General features: G+C 39.3%; 2 long non-coding RNA genes across 12 annotated transcripts; one reads left to right on the forward strand and one right to left on the reverse strand.

The window, feature by feature from the left end:
- Positions 1 to 2,364: 2,364 nt before the first annotated feature.
- On the reverse strand, positions 2,365 to 7,477 carry LOC122973714. Of its 2 annotated transcripts, none has more exons than XR_006400118.1 (4): positions 6,935 to 7,477; positions 6,448 to 6,509; positions 3,270 to 3,374; positions 2,365 to 2,609 (listed from the first exon to the last, which is right to left on the reverse strand). It is a non-coding gene; the product is annotated as an uncharacterized LOC122973714 (long non-coding RNA). The 2 variants fall into 2 exon arrangements; XR_006400117.1 differs by having other exon boundaries at positions 3,270 to 3,386.
- Positions 7,478 to 7,889: 412 nt separating this feature from the next.
- LOC122973925 lies at positions 7,890 to 23,803 on the forward strand. 10 transcript variants are annotated; one of them, XR_006400173.1, is made up of 6 exons: positions 7,890 to 11,998; positions 12,222 to 12,278; positions 12,512 to 13,043; positions 13,275 to 14,017; positions 14,184 to 18,390; positions 23,193 to 23,803. It is a non-coding gene; the product is annotated as an uncharacterized LOC122973925 (long non-coding RNA). The 10 variants fall into 10 exon arrangements; XR_006400169.1 differs by having other exon boundaries at positions 7,890 to 13,043; positions 14,184 to 17,988; positions 18,308 to 18,390; XR_006400174.1 differs by having other exon boundaries at positions 7,890 to 13,043; positions 14,184 to 14,403; positions 15,113 to 18,390.
- Positions 23,804 to 24,054: the final 251 nt, after the last annotated feature.

The following is a 24,054-nucleotide window of genomic DNA, read 5'->3' on the forward strand; positions in this document are numbered from 1 at the left end:
TTCTCCAGGGGTGGTCGGTGCTGACGCAGTGCTGAGGAGTCGACTTGTGCCGTCTGCTTTTTTTTTCTTCCCCTCCTTCTCCCCTCCCCATAGCTTCCGCAGCCCAGGAGAAAAGGAAACGAGGGAGGAAGGAGCAGGAGGAGAAGGAGGGAAACAGTCATCCCAGAGGGACTAACAAAGGCAACGTGATGGAGAAGCGAGTGGGGACAGACAGAGCAGCAAAGAGGGATACATTAAACTTCCAACAAGAAAAAAAAGATTAGACAGAAGGGACAGATGGATAAAGAAGCCGACAGAAGAAAGACTGACACATTACGGATCCACCAGAGATTATTGGCCTCAGCTCTGGCACACATTTGCGATCTAAAATAACTCATTCTGCCTTCGCTCACTAATCTCTGACTCTCTTTTTTTTTTCCTCCATCTTTTTCTGTGTCTACTCCAAACATACAGTTCAAAGACCCCCCTGCTCCTCCCTTCTTGTTCCCACATTAATTAAATCTGTGTGTAATTACTATCGTCGAGAAGTGAATCTGAGGCGAGCAAGGAAAATTGGTCATGGCCTCAGTATCTTTGAAGTGAAATTACTTGAGCAAAGTTTACTACGGGAATAAAAAGCCGCTGCACTTTAACAGCGTGCTGTGAAGGTGGGGGCTTAAAATCTTAAAGTCAAAAAATGCCAGATTTTCAGCTGAGCTACCTGGGCTAACACCTGTTGAACCTGACCTCACTGTGAAGACACTCGAGGGGATAAAACTGAGGCTGGGAGGGGCGAAAGAAGAGCCGATTTCTTCCCCCACAGGGATCAATAAAGACTGTGTGATGATCTGGTTTTGTAGCAGCATTATCAAGGCTGCTTGTCCTCATTTCATGACCTTACAGCAAATGTTTCCCCTTAGAAGCTTTTATAGTTTATTTATGAAAACAGCTTGTAATTATTCATCAGCTGCTACAGGGACTGGAAGGCATTTATGTGAAGCCACGACTGAGTTTGACTGTCAGTGGTTTATGGTGAGTTAAACTATGGGACATTTGGGAATAGTCACATGTTTTTATCTCAACAATAGATGAAATTACTGTGTAATGTGAAAGGGGTCGCTCATAGTAACATACCCACTCTCTATGGAGCGTTTTAGCTTCTTTCAGCTCATTGCTTTGGTTGTTTTTGTTTGGACAATGACTGCAGACCATGTAAGGAATTTCATGGTTAGCTGCTAACGAGCCAGATATTTCCCTCAGGAGTTGGTAGAGACCAAAACAGAGTGAAAACAAGAGTGATTAGACTTGCTTCTGATGACTCCAAATTAATGCTAATATTGTGTCTGCTGGATATGTAAATAAGCAACTGTTTGTGAAAACCTTCACCTTAACTTACCCTACTCCATAGGGTCATTAAAATGTCAGTATTGTGTTTACAGCTTGTTGTGCTGCCCTCAATTGGCCAAGAAAGTAAATTAGTGCAAATTTAAATAGGGATTTAAATATAGGCTTCTTGGTAATTTATTAACTCAAAATTACTTACTTGTGTAAAGTATGTAAAGAAATATATATATTTTTAAAATGAACTCACTTGTTGTGCTCTATGTTGCAGCTGGTCTGGCTTTCTTAAGATTATCACAACCCTATTGTTAAAATACGCTAATTTATTTTAGCAGGTACTCCCATACAGTGTTGGGCAAGTTACTTGAAAATTGCAATTAATTACTGATTACACATTACTCATTGTGAAAGTAATAACATTACATTATTCATTACTCAGCATCAAAAGTAATGCGTTACATAACTCATTACTTTACTTTCATTACTCTGCCGTGAGCTCCGTCGAAGTTGCCTTTAAACATCTCAAAGTCCTCCACAGCCACACGTTGCATCTTTCGTATTCAACACATGTAGGAATAGTAAAGGAGACATTTGTGGTTTAACAAGCAGGCAGGATATAGTTTGGAAGGATTTAAAATGTTTGGTCAGTACAGTGACTGCACACAGCACACAGATTCACACATCCTCCAATTCTGAACTCAACTAGCATCAGGTAGGGATAGCTGTGGCTAACATTAGCAAGCCAGCTAAGAACACACATGTGATAATGTGATGTGTAACATAATTACAAAATTTCAAATTGTAATCCCTTACATTACTATTACTGAAAAAAAAAAAATATATATAAATTGTAATGTGTTACAAACCGCATCACTTGTTTAAAATGTTTGAGTAAAAGTTTTTAGCAAGGTTTCCTATTAGAATTGAAATAATAGAAAAACAATACATCAGATGGTTAGAGGCTCCTGTGTCATCTATTTAAAGCTTAAAAATCCCATTAAGTCAATTTAATTTTCCTTGTCTCCAATATAAATATTAGGTCTCTCTGTCGTGGAAGAATAAAGACACTTCAACCAGGATTTCTGTGCCACAGAAAAAGAAGTCGTTTATTGAAACTGAAAAGCACAACTCTACACAACAGGATATGCTCTCAGTTCCCCCAGCTTTTGGCTGGGAGTTGCATCAATGTCTGTCCTTTATCTAGAGGTGCCTGGATGTCACCGGCTCCTTCCTACTTGTTCCGCAGAGATAAGATGTTCCAGCCGTTGAATCTCAAAAGATTCATTGTCCTAAACATGAGCAGGTTTGTTATTACAGCTGCCCACATGTGGGGCCTCACAGACACACATATTTCATATTTGACCTTCCACAGATATTATCACATCTTCTACATGAACTAACTAAAATGACTACATATAAATCATGTACAAGTCTCATGTACGTTGCTTGCTTAAACATGTGAAATTGATTAAACAAAGTTATAGAAAACACATGCATGTAATCAATAGCATTGTGTATTTTTCTCTCACATCTTTTGAGAACAGTTGTACTATATAATGTCTTCTGTGGCTCTGAAGGGGCTTTGTCAAGTCAAAGAAGATAAGACCTAAAGATGTCATCATGGATATCTCAATTTAGCCTTGGCGACTACAAATTTAAAGCCTGCACTGTAAGCTGATAAACTGTAGTTTGAAAGACATGGGTGTTTACCAGGCATAGTGTATGATGAAAAGATGCTATTGGTTGCATTATGGGAAATGTAGACACCCATGATTTTGTGAGCTTGACCCATACCAGGGAGCTAAAGTCAGGATATCTCAGCTTCTGACGCTTCAATTTTAACTGTTCTTTTTAAAATACTGTACGTCTGTCACAAGGTCCCCAGTTTCATGGACACACGCCATTCTCCCCCTCATAGCGGTGCCACATCACCAGACTGAACTAATAACCTTTCAGCTGTCAGTCATCCTCTTTGCCCGCAGGCTAACCTGCTGCCATCATCCTTTCTTCATTCAGTGATTAGCCTCCCTTCCTCTCTTTGCCCTTTTCTCCTCCTACATGGACCACTCAGGCCAGGAGAAGACAGAAGACATGAATAATTCTACAACAGAACTGTATTTATTATTGCACTTAGTTTAATAGGACCCGCTGAATAATACCTGTGTGTGTGTGCGTGTGTGTCTGTGCGCATGCGTGTGTTGTACATTTAGGAGAAGATTGTGAAATCTCCTCCATCCATCCCTCTCTCATTTATCAATCCACCTCTCTACATACACAGGAGCTCACTGACATGAATAGAAATGTACCACACAACCTTTATAACCATCACACACACTACGAAACAAAGAAGGCATACTTGCACATGTAAAATGGATGTAGATAGAGTTAGATACACACACACACACACACACACACACAAATCAATTATATATTTGCACTCAAACACGTGTACCTCAAGTAAACACACACACTTTGCACCCACTGTGTTAAAGATCCACACACACACACTGCAGAATGTGAATGAAATAAGACACGTGGTGAGGTAAAATTGATTTCTAATGGGATGCCCAGTCCTTCCACTTTAAGGCAATGTGTGTGTGCGTGCGTGTGTGTGCTGTCCCATCTTTTATTGACATTGAGCTAAGAGAGGGACAAAAGGAGAGAGGAGTGAATGGAGCAGGAAGCTCACGTGTGTGTGTGTGTGTGTGTGTGTGTGTGTGTGCATGTGTGTGCATTCATTAGTGTTTGTTTTTGCGCGTGTTCAAAAAAATGTACATGTGAGCGTCCATGTACATATATTTGCAGACACTAAACACGCACTCGCTCACACACGCACACACACACACACACACACACACTTTTCGAATATAAGCTTCTCCTGCAGAGCTTCTATTTGGGCTCAAAGAAATATGTTTCAGAAATAATTTAAAAAGCTAGGTAATTCATTTTTGCATGCAGGTTTTTTTTGGGCTGTGTTGGGGGGAGAGGATGGGTGCGGAGGGCGGAGTGAAGGAGGAAAGGAGGTGAAAACAGTCTGATTGGAGGAGTAGTAGAATAATCCAGGAAGAGATAATGGAAACAGATGAAGGGAGCGGAGAAGAAGAAAAGAATATGGTGGTATGGAATGGTTTAATACTCTGAATCTAATATTACTTTTTATGTAAGGGCACTGGTGTGAACTTATGTTATTAAAACAGGAGGCGGAGGAGAGATAGTGCATGTGCGTGTGTGTGCGTACATATCTCCATGTGTGTTTTTGTTTGTGGGCAATCCATCATTTTAGTTCTTACAATACAATGCATTTCCACAGAACAAACGTACACAGGAATTACAGTCCACTAAGATCCACGACACAATATTAAAAATTCTCTTTGTCTCACACACACACACACACACACACACACAATTAAAGTACAGTGGAGCTCAGGAATCTTAAGTGCAGAATGCTTATGGTTTCAAATAAGAGTTATTAATATTTTGAGCTTGTAAAATGGTTTGTGAATGTGTAATAAAGTTTTGCAGCTGTAGAAATATAATAATATAATAATATAATCTTGCTCCACAGCAAGACACTAACTCCAAAAAAACAAACCTAACTCATAGCATTTTGTAAAGGCCAATATTCTTAAGTGAGATTAGTTAGCCAGTTAACGTTAGCTAACATAGCTTTTTATATCATCAAATAACAAACAAAAAACAAACTTATAAGAAAAATGAGCACTTGGACAAACATCAGCATGACAAAAACTACGTAAAATGACAGAAACCATCTTTGGGAAAAATATGTTTGATGTGTTCTTTGATTTTTTATTTTGGCTCATGTCTCATCTGCTAACATGGAGGGGGCAGGATTAATGACCTATACTGCAGCCAGCCACCAGGGGACGATCGAGACATTTTGGCTTCACTTTTGGGGAGCTGTCATGACGTCCATATTTATATACAGTCAACGTGTCATCATTACTCTGCAAAACACACAGCTAGGACCCCGAACCGATCTGGTCCCTACACCTGCACCGTGATTGGACAAATTGACCAATCAGATTTTGCTGTAAAACCAGGGTCAAAATTCATACTCGTATCTTGTAGTTTGGGTTAGCTTGTAGCTTGTAGTTTGTAACTTCACTGTCGCACACAAAAGTAGGAAATTTTCTCAGAAACTTTGTGAGACCTCACTGTTGAAAATATTCTTGCACAAATTTTAATTACACATACACAAATATTTCTACAGCTACAAAATAATTACACATTCACAAATCATTTCACAAGCCCAATATATTAATGACCGTTATTTGATTCCATAACTGCTGTTCACATTCTCTGCTTTGTATTGTATGTTCTTGGGATTAGACACTGACAATAATGTGACAGACACGTTTGCGGCTACATGAACAGTATGTAAGTGTACAGATGAAAACACTGCAGATTGTTTCCTCCTTGTTGCTCCCAATATTCAGTTTTTACCCTTTCCCCAATAATAATTCACCACTTTTGAAACGCATGAGGAATTGATGACGTTTTTATTTTTGCAGTTTAGATTTTTAAAATGAAGGCAGTCTTCCTCCTTTAATCAATCTATTGTGTGACTTTAAATTCAGGAATAGGTCTTTCTACAGGAGCCAGTGCTCACGTAGTGAAGCATGATGCATTATGCAGCTCAGTTAACCAAATGTGGACGTATCAACATTATTGCATGTTTCAATATTGAGCTTGGTTTTAGAATATGAAAAATGGTGAGAATAGCATTTCAAAACATCTAAAATCTGGGAGAAAATTATATTCTTAAAAGATCACTTGAATCACATAGTTTTTATGTTTCTAGGTATGGTGATGATGGTCCAGACTGAACTCATGAAATTTTGAAAAGGAATTTATGGTTTCCCAGAGGATGATGCCAACAGAATTTGGTGATTCCCTGACTTCCTCTATAGTGCCATAATCAGGTCAAAATTACTGTCCAATATTTGCAAAATTAATGACATCAGCCTCAGCAAGATTTTTTCTCAAAGAACACACGACAAGTGATTTACAGAGTAGATATGTATGCTGTAGTAGACAAAAAAAATGCAGTGTGGACTTTACAGCTGCTAGCATTGCTGTAGTTTCTGTTACTAATATGGGACTCACTTGTGATTCTCCTCGTTTCTTCTCACTTGTCCTTGTCACAAGAGGACCTTGTTTGCTATAATCTACAGTGATTAGCAGCATTGAAATTTGATTTGGGGTTAGGGGAATAAAAATGTGGATATTTGTTAGTAAAAATCAATAAAAACTGAAAACACTGAGTCACATACATCTATTAATTATGTTTAGAAACAATTTCACAAAATAGTAACATGTATTAATGGTTCAACTTGACACAAAGTTGAAATGAAATGTTAGATCATAATTCTGTCCTCCTTAACATTACATTTTTCTAAGTTTTCTATCATACCAGCAATGAACCCAAGTGAACTGTGAAAGTAACAGGACTGTGACTCTGTGTCCAGGCTCTGCTACTGAGGCATCTAGTGATGTGTACAGTAGTAGTCAGTTGCTGTGAGGTGACATGAGGTGACTGTCAGACAGCTTTATCTGCATATATAACATGTGCTCCTTTGTCGCAGCTACTTACTCCTCCTGTCCATCAATGTCTGCATGTGACGGAGCAGAGCTATGGATCGGTGCCTCATAGATGTAGAGAGAGGGAGGAGTGGAGAAAGGAGGGAGGGTGTGAAGGAGTGAAGGATAGCCGGGGAAGGACAGTGAGAGCGAGGGAGACTGGAAGAGAACCAAGGGCTGGGATGAACACAGAGAGCAATTCGCGTCTTTCACACCGTAGGATGAGTCATCTTGCTCGGCACTGCGCTGTGAATGAAACAGAACGGGGAGGGACACCTGCAGAGAGGGGCTGTAGAGTGTGTAAGAGAGTGCGAGAAAGCATTACACACTCACTGAGAGGAAAACACACACACACACACACACACACACACACACACACACAATAAACGAACCACATGATGTCTACCTCAGATTCTGTCAATGAAAGTGGGAGGGGGGGAAGAGTGCCAGTCACAGACGGGAAGGAGGGAACAGAGTGTATGATAAGAAACTGCATGGATTGGTTATTGGAGTGATTTATGTGATGATGCAGTAATGCACAGTAGCAGAATTGATGTTGGGGTGGGTGAGGGTGGGTGGCGATTACAAAATATCATAGTTATGCTGAAATATTTGTGAAAAACGGTAAAAATAAGCAAAAATGAAAATACCTCCAACAATGTAAACAGACTTTACTTAACACATTTCATTAACACTTAAAGCTGTTTTAATAATTATTTTAAAATGAATTAATAATGGATAAAATGAAAATGTATAATGTGAAAGGTGTCACTTGAAGTGGAAAACCCACTAAGAATTATCTCCAACTCTGCAGTTGCCCTCATTTCTATATAGCGCTTTATCGTCTTTTAGCTCATCGTTTTCGGGAAGCTGTATTCAGGAAAAAAGCTCTGATCAACCCACTGTACACTACCTACCTAGCACTGAACACACAGACACAGTTAGCTGGTAAAGCTAGTGGAGCATTTAGCTGCTGAACATATTTTTCTCAGGAGTTGGTAGAGACTAAAACAAAGCTAAAAGAAGAGTGAATTTAGACTTTTATTCACCAGGTGGCTAGAAACACGACTCTAAATGAATTGTAATGTTGCACTGTATCTGCTGAATGCTAAGTAAGCTACTACTAGCTAAAATGCTCACCATATCAACTTAATCAGGTGATGATATGTAAATGCTGTGTTTAGAGCCTGTTTCTACTGTTACTGAAACTACTGTTTAGTCCAATAACAAACCTATGATGTTGTCTTTAATGTCAGGCTCAGCCATGTGTTTCATCATGTTAAATGTACTGAAATATTGCTGCTGGTCCAAGAGGTTTTCTGAGAGAAAATTCTTGACCCACAAGTCTGCAGCACAGATGAAAAGGTTTGTTCTCACAAGTAGCGAAAGTGGTGATCATTTAACTACAGAAAAACCATATCAAACTACTTGTGATAAAACCAGACACATCTGTTTTTCCTAAAACATCCCAAAAGTAAATTTGCTTCTAGCCCTCATTGGCTAACTGATGGTGGATATCCAAAGGGTAAACTATGAATGCTGGACCCAAAATCCATGAGGAAAAGACCACAATTTGTGGCTGAGGGGGAAAAAAACAGCCTATCAAGCTCAAAGACTATGTAGCCTATATAATGAAGGTAAATGAAATTCTACCTAAACTCCACATTTACTTATACTTAAGTTTTACCTTTGGTGTCACCTTCCACAGTTAATTGTTATCCCAACCCAATCCCCAGGCATTTGTGTGTAACACTAATACAGAAACAGATTCCCTCATGTGTTGTGCACAAAATGGCCTTACATTACCTCCTTCAGTCCCTTAGTTCCATTGTTTCTGCTATTTCGATGACTTTGCATTGAGTTTTAGCAGGGAATTCAAAGAACAAATCAAGCAGATAAGAAAGAGGTGTGAGGAAGAAAGGCTTTTTAAAGACATACAGGAGTTGCATAAGACACTCCTGCAGTATGCATGAGGTTGCAGTGACTAGTGTGTTCAGGTCTTCAATGGATTCCAATGAAATGATCTCAAGGCTGATCTCAAGGCTTTTAGCCTCTGGGTGTTCACCAGTTTTAATTAGAGCTCAATGATTGGATCAATCAACCCATCAATCAATAATTTTAACCAATCATTTGTAAAGTCATTTGTTACAGCTCACCACCTTCATCCAGTGCCAAGAGGGACGCTGCCAAACAACAACATAAGTTAGGGTAAAAGAGCAAAGGAAAGTCAGAAGAATATGCTGGTGCTATTGTGCATACAAATAAATCAAAGCAAAGTTGTCAATATAAAAATGCCAATGGTAGCACCTTTTGAGGTGGACAAAGACAAAAAGACATGCAGTCTTATAGGGCAATGTAGAAAAGATCAATAAATGGAATTGAAATCTATTGCTGAGCCAGTGGTTGGGTCAACAATTTGGACTGAGATCTATGGATCTGACTCCTTTGAAGTTGGCACACAGGGCTGCAGAGGTGGAGATTGCGGTTTCTTCACAATCTGTTCACTCAGTGTTTTCTGTTAACTATTCTTCTGTTTTTGTGTGAGGCTCTGACTTAATATGGGCCCCCTGACCTAATGTACCCTTCTGGACCCTTCAGGTCATGTGGCCACTGGCAAAAAACACATCAGACGCTCAGGAAGCTTGTAAACAAACCAAGAGTTTAGTCAGATTAGCCCTTTATTTTAAGATACTCTAAAAGTGACTGAACTCAAAATGTCTTCGATATTTGACTGTATAACAACAATAAATATGGTTGGTCAAAGTTGAAACAGGAAGCCACAAGACAGAAACCATTTTGGTCGAGGGAATAATAATACTGGGGGAAGGGATATCCTACGGTGCTATGCTTTGCTGATGAGCATAATGTATGTTCTGGATCTGAGCTATCCCTAAGAACTTAGGGAGGAATTTAACTTCTGTTAATATGATTTCTTAAACTTAGGTCATCTATGTAGTAGAAATGTGCAATTATCTTCAAAATTGGTGCCATATGACTTTAGAAAACTGAGAAAAAGGCAATAGATTCCTCTATCGCTTTAAAGGGGGGCATCCTACAACAACCAGAATGCATTGTGTGTGGTCCCATCCAAAGCTACTGTTGGTTTGTTTATGGAACGCAGGAGGGGAATTCGTTTCCAGGCTTATTTTCATTGACAAAACATTTTCCTTATTGAGTCTGGTTATATCGTACCAGTATGCAAGGCTAACAGCACAATAGTGGGCCTCGTAACAGTAGCACCACATCTGATTCCAACATCATATCATGAAACTAGTTGTATTCCAAGTATACCATGAAATACTTACTACCTACCAGTAGGTGAAAGGATGACTTAAATGGAATAGAGAGATAACACATTGTGTTTAGGAGAGACCTATACACTGTTTTTACATATGAAATAATTATAGGGTTCCGACAGGGGCCACACAAGTATAGCCTTTGTCCTTTAATACGTTATAAAAAAGAGCCAAACTTTATGCAGAACTAGGTCCTTTTCTTCTAGAGTTTTCTTTATATTCTTCTTTATGGCTATATATCTTTATAGCTATATTTATAAAAGCACACTCTTCTTCCTGTGATTGCCACACCACACACTAATTGCATTGTTTGTTCTAAAAGATGTTGTCTTTGTTTTTTAACCTTTATTTAATATGGGAAGATTCACTGAGAGGAAGCTCCTGTTTTTCTGACACTGATGAAATTAATTAATTTATGTTTGTTCAATGACAACAAAGTTTAACAAACCTTGTTAAACTGCTCATTTTCCCAGATGAAGAATCCCTTACGTTGGCTATTAAAGAGTAGTAAACAAGATAAGTACTGAGCAAGACATTTTATGGTTAAAAAGTAACCTGACAGAAAAAATACCAGGAAATTTTTTAGCACTACATGTTACAAAAAATGTTAAATGTATGTTTAAACAAAAGAAGAAGTTTTCTGTGTGAAATGTTACATTATGGATGGTGAGAGGGACTGTAGATAACAGACAAAGGAGAAGAATGTTTTGGTGTGTCTTATTTACTACTTCGTGATTTTTGTCTGTTTTGTGAGGCTTCCTCATTATTATTCTTTGGAAATTCTTTGAGATGCAATTACTTTGATTCCATCACCCTAAAATGTGGTCAGATCACTGAACAAGTGCAGACGAATCAGTTACCCGAATCATCATCATGCAAGTCCACTGTTACAACAGCTATTATCCCTTCAACAGCCATCCAACAACTGCATAACTTTACTAAATGCACTAAAGTTATTTTCGAAAACAGCATAATCATTTTGACATTTATTAATTCAGTTCCATAGTGCCTAAGTAAACAGCCCATTTCGGATGTCTTTTCGGCCATTTTTCCTCATTGCTGTACAGTTTTTAATATTTAAATTTATAATGTTTCATTTTGTTTTATTTATTATCATTCATGTGTTCTACTGTAATTTGTGATTTGCACCCTCATTTGTTCTACATGAATATATATTGTTACTATTTTTACTTGCATTTGAATATATAAATAGTTTTCAGAATCAAAATGTGCATAATATTCTAATCTGCTCTCAATGTTTATGATTGAAGGTGTTCTTAGTTTCAGAGCTTGACATTAAAGCCTGGATAGTAGTTTGTAATTTAATTTTCTTGATAAATGTACTGTGGCTGTTCTTCGCCTTCACAGCTTTCAGCTCTAATCTTCCCCATATTTACATTGAGTATATATATATGTTGTATACACTGAATTTGTAATAGAGACAAACCTCAAATAATGTGAAATCTTTGTGAATGTTTCTGGCGTCTTTCTGATGTGAGCACATATGGACAAAGAGGAAGCTGCCCACATGGAAGTGGTTGGTTGGCAGTGAGTATATAACAACCTGTGTGTTTCACAGCTGTATCATACTCTTCAGTTCATCAGCCATGGACAGTAGTGTGCTGCTGGTTCTGTTGTGTCTGCAGGCTTTTCCTGCTCATCACAGCCTTCACTTCTGTAGATGCAGCCGCTCTGGTGACAGATGATCCACAACACCAATCTCTTGATTTGGTAAGAAGATCCACTGCTGGAAGCTGACTGCAAGGAGCTTTTCTTGAGTTGTAAGAAGATTTGTGGTTCACATGTGGTATTTTCCAATTGGACTGTTAAGTTGTGAATGTCAAACATGTTGCTGAGACACAGCTGCAAAACGAAAGGTTTTAATTGTTTTTAAATTGCAGCAATTCTATTATTAATTAGGAAATTACAAATATAACAATTATGGCAAAACACTGGAAGAAGGTTGTCTGAAATAATGCATTGTGTATTCTAATTTTCTCACAGGAAGGAAGTGTGTAAAAAAAGGAATCGGAAAGTTTACAGTTCTGACCAGGAAAAACTGTAGGCAAATTCCACGTTTAGCCCGCCCTAATGACCTTAACATTAGTGATTAGCCTAATAGATAACTTAATGTTATTGCTGATAAGGAGACAGAAAGGTAATTGCTAACCTTACATCTTTTTATTAGTCTTTTCATTAAAGTGGCTTCAAATTAAACGTTTAGCCTGACCTAATGCCTAAATGTAGAGCTGAATACAAGCGAACTAGCTAACGTTAACCTTAATTTCAAACAGATCAAGAAATCTGAAAACGTGCCTCAGCAATGCTGAGTGGTTTCCCTGCACTGCCCCATCCATAAATAGGACCAACCATGAATTGATGGTAAGAGCTATGGGTTGTCTTCTGATAAACCCCATATACATCAATGTCTTCCTTCAAATTCTTTTAAGCTTCCAAGCTTTTTTCCTAGCTTTAAACTGAGGCTCATCTGACAACACAACAACATATTGTCCCATTATCCATAGTGGGTACTGTGATATGCCTATACAAACTCTTCAATGTTAGTATTCAACCAAGAGGACATATTTCATTTGGTCTTTTAAATTAACATCTTGTTGCCTTTGTGTTGAAGTACTTCTTACCAAAGGATTATCAGTACCATGTATGTAGGTACAAAGCTGTGAGCCAATCCTGCAGTGACCATATCAGTTTTGAGGCCATAGTGTGGATGTCCCTTCAACCGACCCGGTGTGGCTGAAGTCCATGGCAGTTACATGGAGAGTGGCCTACACCAGGCCCACTAAAGGACAGAAGATCATCTTCAAAGTAGGTTGTCTTTTATATAGTTGGCATCATTCCTGGGTATTGACTTAATTTCCAGCGACTTTCAATATGTTCAGATGAAAGGTTATTTATGACTCTTTATAACTCTGTATCCATAGTTTCCAGAAGTATGATGGCTACTCATGACTCCAGACCCAGAGATCATATTTGACTCTTTTATTTTATATTTCCAACAAAATATAATAAGCTATTGCACAATTTGTTTGTTTTCAGACTAATGGATGAAGCCGTGGATGACGATCATTTGGGTTCACGTGGTGGTTGTCAGGCATGATAGTATGCCCCATCCAACGAAGATGTTTTTTGGCACTGCTGCTTCCACACAGATGGAGTTGGTCATGGAAAGAATCTTAGTATGGGGAATTCAATCTTCCCAAGACAGACCAAGGATCTTTTGAAGGCATCGGAAGTGGAAGACCTCCAAGTTTGTGATATGCCGTCTGTATAGGGTCCATGTTTCTGCCCCATAGAGCAGAGTGGAGGCACATACTGCATTGTACCACAGAAACCTTGGTGCTGACCTTCAGGCTTTTGTTTTTGAAAACCCTTCTGCAGAGGCGCCCAAAGGCTGATGAGGCTTTGCTGATGCAGCTGTTTATTTCAATGTCAAGGGAACAGTCTGGGAAAAGTGTGGAACCAAGGTAGGTAAACTGGTCCACAAGAACTGGTCCCCAGTCAACAACTACATTCAAGTAGAATGTAGTTGTTGACTGGGAGACCAAAGAACCTCCTGAGACCCAGCCCATTGACTTGTGTCCTCTGTAGTGGACATTTCATTAACATGCATCTGCTTTTACTCTTTTGAGCTACTCTGTCAATCCCTGCTGTACTGCAAAGAGGACATCCTGGGCTTTCTAGTGATGTGTCATGTGTGAGTGGTATGCTGGGAAATTCCACTTTCTTTTCATTCAAAATGGACAGCATAGCATCAAGCGCATTTTATGGAAATAGGAGTGGTAAGTCAAATATTGTTTATCTATTGTTTTTTTTACTATGTTAATCATATATGTTCTTGTTTGTTAACATGTCAGGAATGATATATTTAGTTCTGAAAGCGGTTAAATTATTTGTACTTAACACTAAGACCATCGTAATGTACTTAATGACTTAACATTGTTGTAGGAGACAGAACTGAAGCAGAGAGGATTCTTTACTGGATAGCTGAGGTAAATTCAGATTTGGTGCTGTCAGATGATGAGATAGATGAGGATGAGTTTGAAGAAGATGGTGAAGAAGAAGAGGAAGAAGATTCAGGAGGCTCAGGTGAGCAGACAGATACAGACACAGAGACAGACAGGGACGAGCAGGAAAGACGTCGTCAACTGTGGAGCAGGAGTAGCATGTAGGTTTTATTTAGTTCCAGGGTAATATATTCAGTTCCAGTAATTAGCCACTATCGATATTCATGGTAACAAAATACTATAAATTACAGTTTTACAGTAAATGGTTGATTAAATGTAATGTAATCCCCATGATGCAGACATATTGCTATGTGTCGGTTATATTTATCAGTGATCCTTGATGTTTGAAGATTTCCAAAGTGGTGTCATGAAATTTATACGTATTTCCTCAAGAATGCAATGTTTGTGCTTATGAGTATGGTCAATAGGGGACCATATCACATCCATAACACTGGAATTATCCCAGTGATGCACTATTACATGACTGTATTTAATCCAAAAAGAGTTGTGTAAGATTTAATTATTATTCCTACTTACACTTGTGCTATCTGGGCTTCCTGAGTGTCAAGATAACTCTACAACCCGTGCAGACTAGAGTCCAATTCAGTACTTTTCCCAGTACATTGACAACAAAGTATTTGAAAATTTGGCAGCATTCACATATCAAAGAGAGAAAAATGTCAAGGGATAGGTTCTTCAAGCTGAGAAGCTCCCTCAAGATTGCTGATGATCTGGATGTAACAGAGAAAACAAAGAAGGCAGACATTCTTTGGAGACTCAGGCCATTACTTGACCGCATCAGACAAGGTTGTCTCAGCCTTCCAAAGTCTAAGAAGGTCTGCACTGATGAGCAAATCATCCCTTTCACAGGCCGCTGTCCAGCCAGGCAATATGCTCCAGGCAAGCCAAACCCTACTGGCCTAAAGGCCTTTGTCCTTGCATCTCCAAATGGTCTGATGGTGGATTTCGAAGTGTACCAAGTAGAAGAATACAGAAGAAGAATACATTCAGGGGCCAAAGATTGGGCGTTGGAGCAGCAGCAGTCCTACGCATGGTTGAATCTGTTCCCACAGGAAGTCACCTATTCTTTGACTGATTCTTCACAACAATCGATCTCATGGATACTTTGCTCGCAAAGGGCCTTCCAGCAACTGGAACCATAATGAAGAACCGAGTCCCAAAGCAGTGTCAGCTGCCAGGACACAAGCAGTTGCAAAAAGAGGGGAGAGGAGCATCAGTGTTGGCAGTCAGAAAGAGTCCTGAGCTGGCAATCACAAAATGGTCTAACAACAAACCAGTGCTGATGGCTTCCACTGTGCATGGGAAAGATCCTGAAGATATCTGCATCAGATGGTCCAACAAAGAAAAAGCCATGTCCAAGTAAGGAGACCAACAGTGATCAGACAGTACAATGACAATATGGGTGGCGTGGACCTATGTGACCGCATGCTGAGCTTTTATCGCTTGTCAAACAGGACCAAGAAATGGAAATCGCGTGTGATTACTCACTTCTTTGATGTTGCCATCACAAACTCCTGGATCCAATACAAGTCTGACAGCAAAGCACTTAACAGACCAGCAAAGAACACCGAACAGTACCTGGACTTCAAATTGCACCTGGCTGAAGAGCTGTCGGATAGTCCAGAACATGATGACAGCAGTGAAGACAGTGAAGAAGAGTATGAGCCACCAACCAAAATGTGGATCCCACAACCAGAGTCATCTGTGCGCAGACTAGGAGCCATACATATGCCAGAGATGGTGGATATCAAGCATGCAGAAAGATGTAGAAATAAGGGCTGCAAAAGTAAGACATACATGAGGTTTACCAAATGCAAGATGTTTCTCTGCATTACCAAAAAGAGAAAATGCTTCCAGGATTATCACTGCTAAAAATAAAACATGCAAAAGAAGAAATGAAGAATGAAGAACAACACAAGATTGAATAGGTTTGACAAATAACTAAATCACAATAAAAATAAATATATCTGTTCTACTTTAGTTCTATTGTTCACTGTTCAATTAAACACACTTAAAGGACTAAAGAATGATAAATAATTTTGTTTTTTAATAAAGTTGAATGTATTCTTGGTTTAATATCACTCCACAGCCATAATCTGTTCAATTTTTTATCTTTTAAGTTTGTCTTTTCACACTAAAATGGTCCTGTGGTCCACTACAGTGGACATGCAATAAAATTAAAAATAAAAATAAATATTAAAGTCTAAATTGTAAGATTTTTTTTTTAAACCCTAAATAGTTAGGAAATCACAAAAGAATAGAAATGGGAAGACACTTTTTTCCCTTGGTTCCCAGGAGGACAGGACAGAAATTAGGTTTAGGACATGCTGCATGGACTTTGGGCTGTGTGCCAAAACAGTGCAGTCATCTGCGTATTGCAGCTTACAAATATGGCAGGTCTTTGTATGGGCATGGAGTCATCAGATGTTGAATAAACTTCCATCAATCTCCAGCATCTCCAAAGATGGAGTTCACCTGGTACCAGGTGAACTCCATCTCTGTCTCCCAGGGTTCCAGGCAAACCAGTGCCAGGACACAGCCTTGCTTCACCCCAACATTGACCTTGACTACACCTGCACCTCAGCAGACCGCTCTATCTGTCCTGACCTGCAGTTCTGCTATAAGTATTTATGATGACTGGGTACTAACAAGTTGCGTTTTCACGTTTTTATAAACATCTCACACACTCAGACTCAGCTCTGCAACGTGGCTCATGGTATATCTGGTCAATTTTTCGTGCCCTAACTTACAGTAAGCAAGTATGTTAGGAAGACACCATCAGCGACCTGTGTGTGTGGTTTAAAGCCATTTTAATGAAGACATTAATAAAAAATTATTTTTGTAGGCTAGTCTTATCACTGATGAGGTTATCTACTGTGCAGCTCTCATGTAACGTGTGTTAACGCACGGCAGGCGAGCGTAGCAGTTAACCTCAGGATTGTGCATTTGCCCTGCACACATAGCATCCAATCGCAAGATGTCTGCCAGGCAACGAGTTCTAGCCAATAGGAAAAAAATAATGCTTTTTTGATGTTGTGTGTTAGCAGGTGTAGCCTAACCTCTGTACACGAGTCCATCATTGGTTATATCACAACTATTATACTCTATATCTCAATCTAAACTGTCTGAATTTCTCCAAGCATGTTAAGTGGGTGGGGAAGGGGAGGGGACTTGAAATCCTGCACTCAAGGTGGAGAGAAATTAAGTTGTCAAGCCCATTTCATTAAGTTACCACAACTTGAATTTAGTTTTAAATCAGTGAACACAAAAACGTGATATTATGAACTGTGAAAAGTGTGAGCCTTTTCACACATCCAACAGACTCTGAACAACATTAATATTCAGTTGGAGTCTTGTTTATGGTCACCTGGTAAAATCTCACATTCAGTCTCCTTTTATCTCTGTTCTGATCTCTTTGATCACTTGTTTTCTGCCACCTGTTCTGCCTACCAAACAACACAAAGTTGCGGGCGGTTAAACGAAAACAGTGAGCTGAAAGACAGAAGCTCTGTAGAGCTGAGGAGAGCTGCAGAGTCTGGTGATAATTATCTACGGGTTCATCACTATGCATGACCAGTGACCACTTTGACATTACACATAGTCAATTGACCCATTGTCAATGTGAGAATATTGATTGGTGCAGCTTTAAAGTTGGAGGTGTTCAATTTTTAAAAGATTCAGCTGAAATTCAGTCATTGCTGTTTCAGGTTGGACAAATCTTGCAGGTATGGTGTATTTTGAGAATTGGCTATGGTGCTTCAAAGGTAAATACTTTAAACTGTGAGCAGCCATACAATACCTTGAGGAATAATGTATTGTGTAACTGACTGACCCAAGGTGTGTGAGCATCATCTGAGGAGGATGCATACTTTGTATATGTGCATGTCCCTGGTTTGTTTAATCACACTGGGGTTAATCACACTGTGCTGTCCTGATTGGTTTGAGGCTAATCCCTGCGGGAACTTTAGCACTAACATACATCCTTATACAGATGGATACACATGCACACACACTCCTCTGCCTCTTCTCCACACTCTAATATAGAGCCATTCATCAGTGGGTTTTTCTGCTCTGAGGCCTCAGGCGAGCTGGCACTGCTGATGAAGATTTAGGACCACAACCCCCAGGTGTGTGTGATTGTGTGTTTCTTTTTCACCGTGTGTGTCCTTTTGCTAGTTTTTAACACTTACTTTACTGAGTCTGTCTTCTTCTATCTCCCTATCACCAGTGTAATAGATGCTCACAGGGGGAAAGGCAGATGTCACACTTACTACTTATAGTTATCTAACATCACACACACACACACACACACACTGTCTTACACACTGACTGACCTTGGGGATGCTGTCATGTGTGCAGGCTACCTCTCAACCTCTTACACTACACACACATGATTGTGGTGTGTGTGTGTGTGTCAACATGCATATGAATGAAACCGGGAGACTGTTTAAATTAGTGATTAAATGGTTTATTTGCTTGCATGTATGTGTGTGAGTGTGTGTGTGTGTGTGTGTGTGTTCGTGTGTTTGACTACTCCTTTGCGCATGTCTGTGTGTAATATTGACAATCTCCAAATGCTTTATTCATTTGTGAGTGTCTCTCTGTGTGTCTCAAGGGTAGAGCCCGAGATGTATCAGAATGATTGGGTTAGAATTACATCACAAGGGAACCACTCTGCTGTGATTGGTCAGTTTCAGAGGCTTATATTCAGAGGAGGGGGTGCAGCGCATTTTGGTTATCAGTCCATTACCCTTCTAGGAAGATAAGGAACATCCACTGGATGTTTAGGGATGTGTGTGTGTACCGGTGTGTAACTGCCAGTACATTGGGACACGTGTGTGATTGTGCGCACAATCACACACACAGTTCACCTCCACGTACAAAGTGTCCCATGTGTTTTCCATGCAGGAGAAGGTCACAGGAGGCATCTAGAGTGTTCCTCCAGGTAGGCAGTCAGTCATAGCGGAGTTGCTGATCCACTCACCTCTGCAGAGGTCATATTTGTGGTCCCCAAAGCCCTGAGGCCTCTGAAGGAACATCAATCACTACAGACCTTGGACACACCAACACACATCTGCACTTTAATACTATAGGTCTATGATGTGACCACCCCTTTCATGGGTAAACACTGTTCTTTTATCATGCGGAATATCCATAAACTCCTACTTTTTCAAATGGGCATGCACAATAGGTATTCAATATCACTGAAGGTGTTATAACTATGCAAGGTAAGACAGGTAATTCATGTGTTAGTTTTGGCTTGTTGTTGGTAGAAAGAATATATCTTCTACAGAGATCAAGGTTGTTTTTGATGTCCTCATCAGTCACACCAACCTCTTCAACCCCTTTGCACTCTGTGGAACATAGTAACAAGCACAAGAGGGATCATTTTCCTTTAAGTGTAGAGTGTGCTGTATCTACAATTGAGATCATTTAGTGGACACATTTACTGGAAAATATCGTAGCCATTGAGGACTGTTATTAAGGAGGCTGCACAAATCATATCAGCTGTTTTTATAGGAACAGCTCCAGATTGTGCTTATTTGCTGTCTTTCCAAGAGATAGATGAGAAGATTGATGCCACTCTCATCACACTTCTTTCAATCTCACATTTTAACTCATATTTTGCATCGATAATTGTTCTGATTTGTAAAAAGGTTTACTATAGGCACTGAACACAACTTGCAGTCCACTGTAAAATGAATGTGTTTTTATTCAGTATAACCAACATGACCAAATGACTTTCACAAAAATTTAAACAAAACTTTGAACGGAATAAATCATAAGGTAAAGAAATGATGTGCAGTACTGTATGGGGCAAAACCTTTCTGTAGGCACTGGTTCAAAACTTCACATAGTAACTAGAAGAGCAAACCAAACAGATGGTAAGTGCTCTGGCCTAGATTGTATGAGTTCTCTTTGTGCCTTGCAGCACAGTATCAGCAATATGGTTACTTATGCATGCATAGCCTGGTCAGGGCTGCACAGATGAGTTTGGCTCATCTTAGCAGAAGCAAAAGCCATCTTCGAGTGATAACAGCAAACACTCTTACAGTAATTTATATTTTAATTTTTTTCTCCAAATATTAAAATCCCCCACTCTAACACACACACACACACACACACACACACACACACACACACACACACAGTGTACAGTCTTATGATTCCAAACCTCATGGCAATGCAGGCTGTTTGAACTAAAGAAGTGCTGACTAAAATACTGAGCCAAAATGTATTGAAATGATGAAAATATTAAACATGAATACATCTACTGTCCAGTACAGTCAGCTGAAATTCAGTTGCTTATACAGTATAAGCAAGGAACTTAAATGTTCACTGAGAAGTAGAATATTTTTTTTGAAAGTTGTGTATTTTTTGTATTTCATTACAATGCTACCTCAAGCTTTCTCCTCATGCCTAACCCAACTTATGCATTGTGTATATTGAGGCTTTAGGAGTTATTGTTGTATATTATACATTTTAAGACGATGTTGCCTATTTGAATAAAATTTGCATTTGGACCTGAATAAACAAACAATTAAAGGAGTAACATTTTACAAGTCTTCCCATATTTTACTTTAATTTTTTTTTCTTACAAAGTCATGTCATGTACATTCAAAATTTCACCTCTTTGGCTTAGGACAGACTGTTTTGAGTTCTTTTCCCAGTACCTTTCCAACCATGAATACTACAAAATAGTACACCACTGCAAGTTCTCATTTACCCATACAGAGTGTAAAACTTTTGTTGCTACAATGGATTTTCCTGGGTTTCTTGAAAAACATTTCCAGTGCCTCCTGGTACGTTTTCTTCTGAAGAGACCTCTTGATATAAGAGTTCAAGCTTACTTTCACTAATTGCATAACCATGCCTATTGAGCAGTAATACTATATCAGCACACTTAACTTACTTTGAACTTACAGTTCAAAGTAAAATTCAATGAGCTGATCCATACTGAGGCATTGCGCTGGGAGCAGCTGAGCTGAAATAGACATACGGCTCAGAAGGAATGGAAGAAGAAAAGTATTGCGAGAGAATGCAAAATGTATCGCGAGGAATGCCAAAAAAAGAAAAAAAAATTAAGGTAAATTTGTGGAGGATGTGCTAGAGGTCTCTGAAGAGGACAGCGTTTGTTGTAACGTGATACTGGAGCTAACGTACAGCAGTCGTGTTGATACTTACCGTAATTGTGCTAGTGAAATAAAAGTCCGAAGTCCGTCAAATACGAGCTTCATTGGGTCACTCAGAGAATTGGAAAATATGGCACATTTGGTGTAACTTGTGCATTTTAAAAAGTCTCATGTTTTATTAGGGCTAACCAAGTAGAACTGCAGATAACAGGGATCACAATACTATAATATTTCACTAATGTCACATTGACAAAAAGACACCAGAGTGACTAAAAATGTAATTCCATAAATTAACCAGTAAAGTGACATTAAAACCACTGACAGACAATAGCTGTATTATTGACAAACCTCTGTCATGTTCTTTCCGTGTTTCTGTGGTCAGCAGTGTACCCACAGATGCTGTTGATGAAGGGTCTGTCTGACACCATATTGTACATGCTGGTAACATGCTGTACTGCTGACACTGGGGTCCTGTCTGTGATGTATTGTAAGAGGGAAACAAAACAACTTATGACCACAACAAAAGTGTCTAAATGTTACAAAAAGCATTTTTCTAAGTACACAAACACATATGCAGTCAATCACAGTGCACCAGAGCAGCGGGCTGCACTGTGAGCATGAGTGAGTCAAATACAGCTTTTCACTTGCACGTGATTTTTATCAAAGCTCAAGTTTAATTGTTTAATATCTAGTTAATATAAGTATTCAGGTGCACCGAGAAAAACTGGCTCACACCAATCTTGTTTCAGATATATAATGTTATGGCAGTGAGAGTCAGTACATGCAGTTAAGGTGAACAAGTAAAATAACAGTTGGAAGTATTTTAACAAAACATATCAGCAGCAGCACACCAGAACACACCAGCTTATTTCAGTGAAACAGCAGTAAGTTAGCCACTTTCCCAACTCACACAGACAGACTAACACTGTCTCTACACTGAAAGCATCTCAGTAATGTTTTTCAGTCGTATGTGTCACGTGCGTCTGAACAGTATGCTTCTATGCTAATCAATGCTGTTGACACAGCGCATGTACTGGCTTACGTGTCACGCGCATTATACGTGTGTAACCGCAACCCGAAGTAGCAACTGTGATCCTGGAGCTGTTGTTAACATGCACAGTGCTTCAGCAATCAATTCATCTTTTACACATTCACTGTCAAAGCATATCTATCTATCATATCTATATCTAAGTAACTTAACATGTCACTGTGGCACACACACAACTGCAGTGACTATCAGCGTAGCTAAATGTGGAGATAATATACATTTTAGGGGAAGCGAGTCTAGAAGGACATCCAGCCACCAAATTTCTGTTGCATTGTGAAAATAACGTTAGCTAAAATTCCCTAGCACAAAGGTAAGCATAAAATAGTTATTCACATTCACCTAGCTAATCCCGGCAGTTTGTCGTCTTCACATGAGGCTTTGTGATTACACAGTTTCTCTTGTCTAAGTTACTGACTGTCCCACAATAATGCAAACTGTTCTGGTGTGTGATCATGCTAACTAACGTTAAGCTAGCCAAGTTAGCAGAGCAACATGCTAACTTTAACACAAGAACCTGCAAAATTAACAGCAGATTGCATAGTAAATGGAAAAATTTACTGGTCTAAAGTCTAGACTTTGCTCAGTAGAAATCCATCTTTCCTTGAGCTTGACTTTTTAAGGGAATCCTGCCTTTTACTTCACCCTTCTGGGTGAAGCTGTCCAACATAAAGAAAAAGTTTTTGCCAAAGTGTTGTGGGAAGTGTTGTGCAAAAAATTGCATTTTAATCCCTCTACCTTCTATATTCAGATGCTGGGAGCATGTGAGGATTTTTATGTTGGTCCTTGCAGCCAACAACAGAACAACTGTTCATCTACTAAATAAACCTCCAGGATATCCAGCAGTGGAAGACCAAGCTGCAGGACCAGTTTTCTGAAGAACCTCTTTCAAGTGTGCTCTGCTCTAATCTTCGACACCTTGTGTGTTACCGGAGACGGCAGTAGTGATGGCTGCCAGCGAGGTAACTTCACTAGGTAAGGTCTAATCAGAGTCCCGTGGACTGTCACATGGAGCTGCAAATCTGAATAGCTCTTTGAAAAACCTACTTCCTGGCACAGAAAAGAGAAAAAGGGAGAGTTGGGTCTCATACTTTGTGGGTTTGTACACCCACTGGGGACACATATTTATATGTCATAGTAATAAAAAAGTCAATTTTGCTTAGTAGGTGACCTTTAATGATTTTAAAAGGAATTTCACTTATTTAATGCTTTTAGGAATGTTTTTATTGAGACATTTCTATTATTCAGTCTTCAGTGGAACCACAAAGGCAGTATGACATTGTCCTCCAAACACCACAGAAGAAACAAAACACTTCTTCTTCCCAACATATAAGTCCTGAACCAGGGATTTCTTTCTGCTAGAGTCGAAATAACAGTACTTACATTATGTGAAAGACCTATGTATTGTGTTGCAGAGATATCAACTGAAGTTAGCATGCTTACCAGCTAGCTGCAGCCAGTATGCAGGGGCGATAGTGAATCACTGTAGTGTCCAGTCGCAGTAGCACCAGCAGCAATGGCGGAGCCAGGCTGAATGCTGTTGAAATTTACACTGCAAGACTGTTAATATGTCACATCAAGTTTTAATATTTTTTCAGGTGAGAAAGTAACTA

This window comes from Thunnus albacares, chromosome 22 (genome assembly GCF_914725855.1).
Source record: "Thunnus albacares chromosome 22, fThuAlb1.1, whole genome shotgun sequence".
NCBI classification, from domain to species: domain Eukaryota; kingdom Metazoa; phylum Chordata; class Actinopteri; order Scombriformes; family Scombridae; genus Thunnus; species Thunnus albacares.